At 35.6% G+C, this 9,826-nt stretch overlaps 1 non-coding gene across 1 annotated transcript; it reads right to left on the bottom strand.

The window, feature by feature from the left end:
* Window positions 1-5,190: 5,190 nt before the first annotated feature.
* Window positions 5,191-5,297, bottom strand: LOC122096965. Its single transcript, XR_006145450.1, has one exon. It is a non-coding gene; the product is annotated as a U6 spliceosomal RNA (small nuclear RNA).
* Between the last annotated feature and the right edge of the window lie 4,529 nt (window positions 5,298-9,826).

Raw genomic sequence — 9,826 nt, 5'->3', positions numbered from 1 at the left:
TTGTGTCATTTGTTATTGTTCCAAGTCATCTCTCCATGTTCATTGTTTTTTGTATATTTTTTGGGGGGGCGTCCGGCTGTGGGGCCTGAACTCTGGGCCTGGGCGCTTTCCCTCAGCTCTTCAGCTCAAGGCTAGCGCTCTACCACTTGAGCCACAACACCACTTCCACCTTTTTTCTTTTTGTTTATGTGGTGCTGAGGAATTGAACCCAGGGTCTCAGGCATGCAAGGCAAGTGCTCTACTACTGAGCCACCTTCCCAGCCCTCCACCTTAATTGTTTAGTTTTCTATTTTATCTCTATTGGTTTGCTGATTGTTGCATTTTCCCCTTTTTAGTGACTGACATGAGGGTGAAAATCTGTATGATAGCTTATTACTTCCTATGTTACTGTAAAATTCCTGTTGTCTACAGCTGTTCTACTCTTCATTGTATAATACAGTATTTCCCCCACTTCCATCTCCTGTATTTCTGCTCTCATGTATGTTATTTTATTATTTAAAATTTTATTGTCAAGGTAATGTACAAAGGGGTTATAGTTACATAAGTAAGGTAATGAATTCCTTTTTTTCTAACTTGTTACCCCTTCCTTCATTTTTCTCCCTCTTCCCTCCCAACCCCCCCAAGAGTATTTCCAATATATTGTCTTGTGATTATCACTTTTGCATAGGTTTCCCCTTTGTCCTTTGTCTCTCCATTTTTTTCACTTTCACTTCCCTAGTTGAGACCAACATATTTACAAAACCCAGGGTATCAAAATCAAATATAGTGATAAGTCGGGAAAACACAAAAGGTTAAAAAGAAATCACATAGTACATTAAGAACAACAACAAATAACATGTCTTGGAGTTCATTTCGCTTGGAATCACCTTATATGGTCATATGTACTTAAAAATTGAGCTCTTCTGCTCATCTACTAAGATTATCCTTGATGTACACAATAATCCTCCCCTATTACCCAGTAATCCCACTTCTGGGTATTTATCACAGTGACCACAAACAAGGCACAATTATGTTTATCACAGTATTATTTACCATAGCTAAGATATGGAATCAACCCAGATGCACCTCAGTAGATGAATTGATCACGAAAATGTAACACACACACACACACATACACACACACACATTCACACCTATATACACATGGAATACTATGCTTCCATCAGAAAGAATAATACCACCCCTTTGTCAGGAAATGGAAGATATTGGAAAAAATCACATTAACTGAAGTAAGCCAGACTTAAAGAAACATATGTCCAATGGGTTCCCTTATTTGTAATAATTAGTTTATATCAAAGATAATCTCATGTATTTTAATTTGACATTTTGTTCTATGTTGAGCATACAACATTATTGCTATCTTATTTGTTATTATTTCTACAAACCGGCAGTTATATTTAAAGAATTATGTTAATCTCATCCATTACTGAAGGAGAACAACTAAAAGAGCAACCCCTACAAGGAAGAACAACTCCTACTTAATTAGCTTCATTCCTATGTAAAGCCAGTGTTGTCCGCTGCATCCTCATATTGTACATTACAACTCTATACTTGGTCATCCTGTATATCTACTATTATCTATATTGTGACATAAATGCCCCAGAAATTCCAGTTTGCTTTACTTTTTGAAAAATTTCTCTGTTGTTTTAGGTTGGTGTGTGTGTGTGTGTGTGCGTGTGTGTGTGTGTGTGCGTGTGTGTGTGTGTGTGTGTGTGTGTGTTTGGACAAAGATCAGAAGACAACATTTTTCTTTATTTAGAATACATCTTTCAGGTCATTGTAAGTTGTGGCTAACGGGAGAAGTCTCTTGCTAGTTTAGGGATGAAACAAAAATATATTTGTGCATGCACCACAGTTGCTTTATTAGTCTGTAGTTGAACACATAACTTTGATTTATTTCTTGCTTGTTGTGGATAATGTGAATAACAATGAACTATAGATGTATTTACTAGTTACCCAGAGAGAAATAATCATATGATTGGTGGGTCAGATGATATTTCAACTCTATTTTTTTAGAAAACTCCATACTACTTTCTAGAATGAGAATAATAACCGATATTTTAACCACGAGTGTAGAAAATTTCCTTTTCTCCACACTATCACCAACATAATTACGTTTTGAGTTTTTTGAAAAGGCAGATTTTTATTATGTGCAGTACCCAGACTGGCCTTAGGCTCAAATCCTCTTACTCCAACCTTCCAAATGCTTGGAATTACAAGCCTTTACCACCACACCAAGTTCCTTTGATTTTTTTGATGAGTTATAATAGTTATGAAGTAGTATCATAATAATTTTGAATTGCATTTCTCTAATGACTTCTGTTCACAAAGCATTAATCCAGCATAGAAGTGGTATTAAACACAACTTTGTAAACCCACTGGTGATTTTCAGGGCATTTTGCAAAATATGGCTATTCAGAACTTTGGTTGATTTTTAATCAAGTTCCTTGTTAATCTCATCTTTAATCTCTATATACAAAATCAATAATTAATTCAATACAGTAGAAAGGAAAAAAATTGAGCAACTCCTCACAATTTTCAATTTTCAATAACATGATATTGCTTAAATCATTTTCTGTTTACGCTTGAGACTATATAGCTCAATTTATTTAGACCTTTTACAAGGCTCTCTGTATTTTATTTATTTTATGCTGATTGCTCTTTCCAAATCCTGCATGTCTAATTCTCCTTGGTTTCTTGCAGTCTCATGTAGTTCAGGTTTCAAACTGAAGAATAAATTGAAGGAAGCAACCCAAAAATAGAGTTCCTCTCATCTGATGATGCCTCTACAAGAATGAGGAAAGAGTTCATCCTGCTAAGGACCTTTGTATGATAGGATATCAAAAGGAGAATTCATTCTTCTATGTCTTCCCTGCCTTTTCAATTTACCTTAAATGATGTAAAACTCAATATACTGCTCGGTTACTTTTACGTTTTATGAGTTTTGCACATTATCATATGGACTTCACCCCAGTCTACAGCATTCCTTCATTATTCTGTCACTGATAGTTTTACACTATCAAGACATAAGATAACCATTTTGATTTACAGCATGAGAAGTTATCCAGCTGGTTTCCTTGGAAGCACAGCATAGTCAATAAATAACATTACTTCTGGTTGCTCACTACATGTAATGATTCCTGTGATATATATCACATTCTGTTTAATATTAAAAAAAAAACTACTGGGTAAACTGAAAGCTCATTCATAGAAGTTTATGCTAAGTATTTCAAAAGTTTTATGTCTCTTAGGTCTTAAAAAATTTGCTGTAATGCTAATGTTATTACCATTTTAGTGTTGAGAAAAATTGTAATTCAAGGCACTAAGTGCATTGCCCAAAGACATATAGTGAGGAAGGAAATGAGTCAAAGTTTCCAAAAGCCTTTCAGCAATACAAAAATGTAGGTAAAATCTCTCCATTCTCCTATACTCTCAATTCAATATTCATATTGTCCAATAAATAATAGCATAAAAAATATTGCCCACGGTAATTGTTTTCTATCACATTTTGTCTTCAACACAGACTGAGTTGGTGACTTTGGGTTATCATGCACAGTGCTGAGATTATAAATTGAGGTCCAAAGAGAGCCAAATTTTTCTGTCCCACAGTTCCAGTATTCTTTTTAAAAAGTACTAAAACTTTTAAATACCATTACTTACTGTCTTTTAAGTATCCCAAAACGTAAACAATTCACATATAGTCACTCCAAAATGCTTTAAAAGTAGGAAATAATAAAACAGGCCCTCCTAAACTAAAGTTTCTTCTACACTTAAAATTATTCCTAAAGCCTTGTACTGGTTTGTCATACCTGTAATCTTGTCTACCCGGCATATCTACAAAGGAGCATGGGATCTGTGAATAGGAGTTGGAAGCCAATTAAGGCAAAAAAAAAAATCAAAATATTATTTTTCAAAAATTTAAATGAACTAGCAAAGGTCCAGGAATGGAGATGTAGCTCATATAATAGCTCACAAAGCTAGAGAGGAAAGGTCTTGCAAATCCTTGAAGCTCTGAGTTCAAACTCTGGGCATGCCAACATGCACGCACGCACACAAATGCACACGCACACACGCGCATACACACGCACACACATACACTTATTCAAAATATCTTCAGGTCAGTATTTTGCATTAATTTCTTGTTTAATGATATTATATGGTTAAAATAATGGAAATAAACTCTTCCATCATTTTTAAACGTTTTTTATTGTAAAAATACTGTACAGAGGGGTTACAGTTACATGAGCAAAGTAATGAGTATATTTCCTATCTAACATTGTTACCTCCCCCTTTGTTTTTCCCCAACTACCTCTCCCTTACACCTCCACAAGTACACACTTCACCCCCCCCCCCCTGCCTAAATTGTAAAGTTAGTATTTCAACATAGTGTCTTGGGCAACTCATTGTTATAATGGGTCAAACAGTATCTCTATTTGAGCATTTTGGTTTTTCCCTTTCCCTCTCCAAATTAGAGAAGTGTATATAAAAGATGCAGGTGCATCAACACCAAATACAGTGAAAACAGGGGTTATACCGTGTGGGACGACCAAATTAAAAAAAAAAAATCTCATCGTACATTATAAGTGCATTAGAAACAACAGCAAGAAAGGAAAAACACACAATTGTGTCCCTAGCTTGGGTTCATTTAGTTTAACATCACCTTATCTAGTCATATGCACATAGCTTTTGACCTTTTCTGCTTTTCCCAGACATATATAACTTATTGCAAATAAGGGATACCATGGGACCTATGTTTCTTTGGACTTGGCCTATTTCAGTTAATATAAATTTTTCCAAGTCTTTCCATTTTCTAACAAATTGGGCAATGTCATTCTTTCTGATGGATGATAGAATTCCATCACACACACACAAACACACACACACACACACACACACACACACACAATGTTTTCTTGATCCATTAATCTATTGTGGGGCATCGGGGTTGGTTCCATATCTAAGCTATGGTAAATAATGTTGCAATAAACATAGTTGTGCTGGTAGTTTTAGAATGGCCTTGTTAGTGATCATTTGGGTGAATGCACAAAAGTGGGATTGCTGGGTCATAGAGGAGCTCTATGTGTAACCCTTTGAGGAACATCCATACTGCTTTCCAAGTGCGTGAACAAGTTTACACTACCAACAAGAATATAGTAGGGTTCCCTTCTAGTCACATGCCCTCCAGCATCTGTTGTTGTGGAACGCTTCATGAATTTGGGTGTCATCCTTGCGCAGGGGCCATGCTAATCTTCTCTGTATTGTTCCAATTTTAGTGTATGTGCTGCCGAATTGAGCACAGAACATTTTTTATATATAAAGTGAAATTGATTTTTTTAAACTAGATAATTCAACAAAAAGCAAGTTCAAAAGAATTGTGAAATTTTAGAACCAGATATTTGTTACATAAGCACACATTTAAGAATAAAGTCAAGATTGATATGACAAAAACAAAATGAGTCCAGATGTTTGTTGTTCAAGAGATGTGTAGGAGGAGGAATTCAATTATTCTATACAGGGCACCTCTCATAATGAACACTGCAGCAAGTGTTAAGGTGTGTTAAAAGTTTTAATGTTTTAAATATGTTTAATTTTGGGAACCTGTTTATATATGCCAAAATTAAGACTGTCAGGTCATAAAACTTTTCCATAAAGTATTTAAGATTTATGGTAGCTGACATATATTACTAAGTATGTACATTTCAGAGTTTATAGAAAATTTATTAATGAGAAGTTGCAAAGTCTTTGTGTAAAGAAACAGAGCAAAGAGATAAGACTTTAACTACACAATTTCTGTTGCTACTTCAGGGCTTCTTTATATGTTAGCAAGGAACAAATGATTTTATAAGCCATGTATCAGTGATGAGTGAGACATAAAAAGTTATCTTACAGTGTAAACTTAAAGGGTACTCATAGCTTATAAAATTCTTGTTGAACATCATAATCTTAGCCAGTTTTAAATGTACAGGAATATGAGCAAATTGTAAAATCTAATATGTAGTATACTTCAAATATTGGAAATACTGGTATTTGGCTTTTATTTTATTAATCATTAATATTTAATTATTGGTTTTCTTTATTTTTTGCATTGTTTTCTTTTTTGCAATATAATACAACTTTTTTAAGTCGTCATTACGAGGTATTTTGAAAATGTTACTGGGATGACCATTTTTTATAGGTGCATGTGAATTCACAGCGATCAAAATTAAGAACAAAATATTGATTAAAAATTTTCTCAATTAGAGTCTGAATCAGGAGTGTTGATAAATGTCCACACATAAAATCTTAGCCTTAAGCTGAAGCAGTGGTTTTACAGAGTTGAGGCCACAAAAGTGAGAGACTGTGTTTTGTTTAGTTTTTTGGTTTGGTTTTTGTTGGTTGTGGGGCTTGAACTCTGGGTCCTGGGTGCCGTCCCTAAGCTGAAGTCGAGTGCTACCACTTGAGCCACAGCATCACATCTGTCTTTTTCTCCTTATATGGTGCTGAGGAATCAAACCAAGGGCCACATGCATGCAAGGCAAGCACTCTAACACTGAGCCACCTTCCAAGAACCGGAGAGACTGTTCTTTTAAAAATCATCTGAACAACATTTACTTTCTGCTTTGGGTTATATAATGAAATACATGAATATCTTTTTATGTTTTTGTGAATTGTCATACTTCTAAATTTATACTAACTTCAGCCATTTCATCCTTTTCAAAGTCATGAAATATCTCTGAGAGTTTGCTTCTGTGAAGACTGTTTTTGCATTTATAATTTCTTCTGAGTAATCTTTAATTTTTATCAAAATTAATTTATATTTTTATATTGATGGATTATCAGACATCAAATACCTTCAAATGTACATGGAGAGTCTAAAGATAGCAGTATGAAGGTTCTCATACAGCTCTTGTTTATCTGTTATGCACTTCCAGTATTATGATATTTCTCTCTCTCTTTCTCTCTCTCTCATTTTCTCTCTTTCTCTTTCATGCTCCATGTCTGCTATTTAGAATTTCTGCTGGTCTACTATTATCTTTCAGGATCCACTGGTTTTGTGGGAACATGATAGGGACAATCAGTTACCCTTGCACTCTTTAAAAGTTATAAGAGTAACGTGATATTATTCTTTGCCATTCTAAATGGCAAAACAACAGATCTAGGAATTCCTTTTCACTTTTATTTCTATTATAATTTTATCTCATAGGCATCCATTTGTGACCTAAAAGTTCTTTTTCTTTTACAAAGAATGTTTTTCTTTTATTATCAGTCAGTAACCAAAACAAAGCTATCCTAGGGAAAGTAGGCTGAAGTTGTTCACAGGGATGAAAAACAAGGTAATGGGGGAAATGAGCACAGATCCTCAGAGCAGTTTATCATGTACACTTTGTGAGAATGGCAATGTGCTGGGAACTCTAGATTAAATCACTGAACAGCTGATATATATACACATATATTTATATATTTATATTTATTTATATTTGCATATATGTGTGTATATGCCCTTATATATGTACACATGTATGTTACTATACACACAAATATACACATACATATACACATGTATACATGCACACATGGAGAAAGACACATAGATACAGCCAATACAAGTTTCACTAATTGTTGAATATTCCTTAGATGGAATGCTTGGAACCGAATATGTTGAAGATGTCTTTGTCTCTAAGAGTTTTTTTTCCACTCATCTTATCTCCTAAAATTGGTAGTTTTTGCCAGAATCGACTTGCAACATGCCGTACAAGTCATAACAAATCACTCAGAAATCTCAGTAAGTAAAGGTCTTATGGTGTCTCCTTGCTCCCCATGGAATTCTTGCTCTTGTAGACAGTCTCAAAAACCAAAGCAGAAGAATATCCTGGTAAAAAATAAGGTTATAAGGCTTTAAATGGCATCCTTCCTTGAGCTTTTTTACAAAAGCTACCATCAATTCCTTGAGAGCTTGTTTGGAGGTTCTAGCAGGGGAGCTCAGCTACCCGTATATCCTTGACCTAAGACCGATCCTCCTCTATTGGGAATGGTCGTCCTCCTCGACCGAGTGCACAGTTTCGGGAGGGACACACATGTAGCGGTGAGGGAGGAAGGGGACACCCACCTAGCCAGCCGGAGCAGCCGAATCAACCCTGGCGATAAATGGGGTGACTCTTCTAGGGGTTAAAATATTTAAATCATATAATATGCCTCATCACCAAAATCGAGTTAAAGATTTTCTCCTCTTGTTATTAATGTTTGTTTAAGGGTGGAAATTCTGTTTGTCAAAATTTGCCTTGCATATTGTTTGGTATTGCCTACTTTTCTGACATTGACACGTGTTTTTATCATATTGGGCAAAACAATATCACTTTGCCACTGGAATTAAAAAAAAACCCATATGGTTGGTTTTCATTTTTTTAAAAACTTAAGTGCACCTTAAAACTTTGGTTTAAGTATAAGTGTGTGAACATGTTCAGCATAATCTTATTATAATACATAAAACCTGTGTAAAAAGTTATCTTCTTCTATTTCTTGATACAGATATTTCCTATCAAATGTGCTGTTTGTTAAAAGAAAACATTTTTATCAAGTGTAGTAGTAAAAGGAATGAGACCCAGCTCATCTACTAACCAGCTGTGATGAAAAACACCAGTAAGGAGGTAAGAATTGTCTTAAAATGTTTGTTCCACATACCTGTTTCTGTCCTCAGAAAGTTTGAGTATGTAGGAGATGGTATGAGTATGCCTTAAAAGACAGCTTATGAGTAAAGTTTGTATGTAATTATTGGCTGTGATTTAACATTAAAACTAGCATGTTATTCTCTATATCCATCTAAAGTCAAGAGTCTTTAGCCAGTCTGTGTATAATGTTGTAAGTAATTAACCATTCATCCGAGGGATGCAGTCTAGCCAAGATCCTGCCTGAAGCATGCTACCACCTCCATGGTATACTGGACTCCTGCCTGACTCGATCACACACAGCTGATTCTTGGTAAAAGACTCCTTTAGATTTACAAAAACTAGACTCTTGTGGGACACTCTCTATAAACCTTACCCAGCCTGACCTGAAAAAGCCAGCTATGTTGTTATGCTATTAATACATGTATAGGCCAGGAGAGCCTCTTACACACTTTGGTTATAAGGTTTCCCAGGCAGCCAAGCTATACTCAAACCCTCATCCTAGCTATTGAGTTGTGTCATTGCAGAGTTCTGGCAAGTATTTGTTGATCAATTTTTGACAGGGTGCACATAAGCTTTACTTGTTCCCACTGATCTCATTGTTACTTTGATTGGAAATTATAAAGTGTTTTTGTGGCAAAAATTGCAGTTCAAAGCCAGCCCAGGCAAAAAATCCCTGAGACTCTATTCCTATACAACCAGCAAAGAACCAGGCTGGAAGCTGGCTCAAAAATTAACCATCCAAATACTAAATGTGGCCCTGTGACTCAAAGTGGTAGGATGCTAGCCTTGAGCAGAAGTGCTCAGGGAAAGTGCTCAGGCCTTGAGTTCAAAGCCCATATCCTAGCCACAAGCAGCTAGATTCCAGGACAAGGCGGAAAAGTATAAGAGGAGATGATGTCACATCAGCCACTTTGTGCCTGTCCTTTCAAAATTAACCAGAGCCAGGAGGTCAATAGAAACAAGTTGAGAAGCTTGTCCATCTAATGTCCATATCTGTCTAACTTCTAACTGGACAAGAATTTACATTCTTGTCTTTGTTACCAGCTATTTATAGGAAATGATCAAAGTATCTCACCAGGCCCTTTACCTTAACTACTCCAATCCAGCCCTAGTTTCTGACTGGCTATGGGCTCATGATCCAAATGGAACTTTTCTGGTTTGTGCCCTGGGTGTGTTTTCCT

The sequence above is a fragment of the Dipodomys spectabilis genome, unplaced genomic scaffold (assembly GCF_019054845.1).
Source record: "Dipodomys spectabilis isolate Male_0828 unplaced genomic scaffold, ASM1905484v1 ptg000408l, whole genome shotgun sequence".
NCBI classification, from domain to species: Eukaryota; Metazoa; Chordata; class Mammalia; order Rodentia; family Heteromyidae; genus Dipodomys; species Dipodomys spectabilis.
This window is presented reverse-complemented; position numbering and strand designations above follow the sequence as displayed.